A 3,420-nucleotide genomic window follows, 5' to 3' on the forward strand; every position below is an offset into this window, starting at 1 on the left:
CTTTGACGTGACCTTGATAATGCCCACACAAATCCTTTGGACAGTTCTTCCATTGCCAGTGCATGCAATCAACTGAACCTAACATATCTGGGAATCCCCTTGGTACTTCAATTGCCAACAATTTTTCTATGTCCTCCACAGTTGGATCTCTCAGATATTCTGGTTCGAACACCTTCACCATAGTCCGTGCAAATTGCACCGTGGTGTCAGGACCGTGGTCTCTCCCATCTGAACTTTTGCATCAACTGCATCAGCTGCTTTATGAGAAGTAAGCATCCTCAGAGCAACTGTGCATTTCTGCAGAGGAGAGAAGGAAAGTTTTCTGCAACAACCCTTCCTCAGCTTGAAGTTGTCACCAGCCTTCTCCACACCTCCCTCACTAGTAGAAAAGAGGGCTTTGGTTCAGGCCGGGTCAGCCCATTAGTCCCGGTTCAGTCCAGAACCGGGACCAATCGGGGGACCTGGTCCCGGTTCGTGAGGCCAGGGGCCTGCCGGGCCTCGTGGGGGCATTGGTCCCGGTTCGTCTGGCCCCTTTGGTCCCGGTTGGTGGGACGAACCGGGACCAATGGGCCTCGCTCCTGGCCCACCACCATTGGTCCCGGTTGGTGGCTTGAACCGGGACCACATGCTGCCCTTTAGTCCCGGTTCATGCCACGAACCGGGACCAATGAGGTGCCTATATATACCCCTCGCCCGCGGGCAGAGCACTCCAGTGCTCTGTTTTTCTCTGGCCGGCGAGGGGAGGGCTTTGTGGTGCTCTAGCTCACCTCCTATGCACATGAGGTGTTCGATGAAATGCCCAAGCCACACTAGTTAAGCTTTCTCCTCTCGAAGCTCGACCTCAAAGCTCCATTTTCCTCGAGATTTGTCTAGGTTTAGCGGCCCGTCACGTCCCATTCCCGTCTTCACCGCCGTCGATCGCCCGCGCCGATCTCGTCGCCGGCACCACCGTGGTGAGTCTCTTGTTCTTATCTTCTTTCTGAAAGAAAAAATTCTTACTTTAGATAGATACTTGTCTAATTTTCTTACTATTGTATTGCTTGTTATTATATAGTGCGATGGTTTTGGTATCCGCCCCCGTCGGCCCTCGTCCTGTCTATGATTCGGATGTGGTATATATTATCTTTATAACTATTGGTTCATTTATTGTTTATGAAAATTATGCCGACCAACGTGACATAGATTTTATTTATCTAGGAGGTAAGTGAACCGGAAATTCCAACCGACCCTGTTGTCGAGAGGTTAAATTTAGTTGAAGAAGAAAACAATTTCTTGAAGGAAAAAATAAAAAAAATTTAGGAGGAGAAGATGATATTGGAGTTGCATGTTGCGGATGTCGTCGATGATCACAAGATCAAGATGGATGCAATGCGCTTGAAGATTAGAAAGATTAGAAAATATGCCATTCATACCGAGGCTTGGTATCATTATGCCGTTGGATCAATTATTACCTTGGTTGCGATTATGATCGCATTTGTTTTTGCATTGAAATGTTTTACATAGTTTCAATGTATGGTTTAATTAATTAGATGATCTGGAGAGCTATATGTTGTTAGATGAGAACTATGTATGTACTTTGGTTTTAATGTGATGATGAACTTCTATTAATTTGGTCACTTAATTATCTATTCATGATGTTCTGTAATGGTTTTTGACACACTTAATTGTATATAATGCACGCAGATGAACCGGCAATGGATGTACGGTGACAGACACACCTCCGAGTAAATTAAGGGCGTGCATGATTTTCTCGAAGTGGCTGAGGCAAACAAGCAGAATGGTTTTATGTGTTGTCCATGCCCTAAATGTGGGAATACGAAGTCTTACTATGACCGAAAAATCCTTCACACCCACCTGCTTTACAAGGGTTTCATGCCACACTATAATGTTTGGACGAGGCACGGAGAAATAGGGTTTATGATGGAAGACAACGAAGAAGAAGAGGACGATGACAACTATGTGCCCCCTGAATACGGTGATGCTGCAACGGGGGAAGCTGCTGAAGATCAAGAGGAACCAGACGATGTGCCCAATGATGCTGCAACGGGGGAAGCTGCTGAAGATCAAGAGGAACCAGTGCCCGATGATGATGATCTCCGTCGGGTCATTGTCGATGCAAGGACGCAATGCGAAAGTCAAAAGGAGAAGCTGAAGTTCGATCGCATGTTAGAGGATCACAAAAAAGGGTTGTACCCCAATTGCGAAGATGGCAACACAAAGCTCGGTACCGTACTGGAATTGCTGCAGTGGAAGGCAGAGAATGCTGTGCCTGACAAAGGATTTGAGAAGCTATTGAAAATATTGAAGAAGAAGCTTCCAAAGGATAACGAATTGCCCGACAGTACATACACAGCAAAGAAGGTCGTATGCCCTCTAGGATTGGAGGTGCAGAAGATACATGCATGCTCTAATGACTGCATCCTCTACCGCGGTGCGTACAAGGATCTGAACGCATGCCCGGTATGCGGTGCATTGCGGTATAAGATCAGACGAGATGACCCTGGTGATGTTGACGGCGAGCCCCCCAGGAAGAGGGTTCCCGCGAAGGTGATGTGGTATGCTCCTATAATACCACGGTTGAAACGTCTGTTCAGAAACAAAGAGCATGCCAAGTTGATGCGATGGCACAGTGAGGACCGTAAGAAAGACGGGAAGTTGAGAGCACCCGCTGACGGGTCGCAGTGGAGAAAAATCGAGAGAAAGTACCGGGCTGAGTTTGCAGCTGACCCAAGGAACGTATGGTTTGGTTTAAGCGCGGATGGCATTAATCCTTTCGGGGAGCAGAGCAGCAATCACAACACCTGGCCCGTGACTCTATGTATGTATAACCTTCCTCCTTGGATGTGCATGAAGCGGAAGTTCATTATGATTCCAGTTCTCATCCAAGGCCCTAAGCAACCCGGCAACGACATTGATGTGTACCTAAGGCCATTAGTTGAAGAACTTTTACAGCTGTGGAATGGAAATGGTGTACGTACGTGGGATGAGCACAAACAGGAGGAATTTAACCTGCACGCGTTGCTGTTTGTAACCATCAACAATTGGCCCGCTCTCAGTAACCTTTCAGGATAGACAAACAAGGGATACCACGCATGCACGCACTGTTTAGATGACACTGAAAGTATATGCCTGGACAAATGCAGGAAGAATGTGTACCTGGGCCATCGTCGATTTCTTCCGACCAACCATCAATGTCGAAAGAAAGGCAAGCATTTCAATGGCGAGGCAGATCACCGGAAGAAGCCCGCCATGCGTACCGGTGATCTCGTACTTGCTATGGTCAATGATTTACACGTAATCTTTGGAAAGGGTCCCGGCGGACTAGCTGTTCCGAATGACGCTGAGGGACACGCACCCATGTGGAAGAAGAAATCTATATTTTGGGACCTACCCTACTGGAAAGACCTAGAGGTCCGCTCT

The sequence above is a fragment of the Aegilops tauschii genome, chromosome 5, assembly GCF_002575655.3.
Source record: "Aegilops tauschii subsp. strangulata cultivar AL8/78 chromosome 5, Aet v6.0, whole genome shotgun sequence".
Lineage (NCBI taxonomy): Eukaryota > Viridiplantae > Streptophyta > Magnoliopsida > Poales > Poaceae > Aegilops > Aegilops tauschii.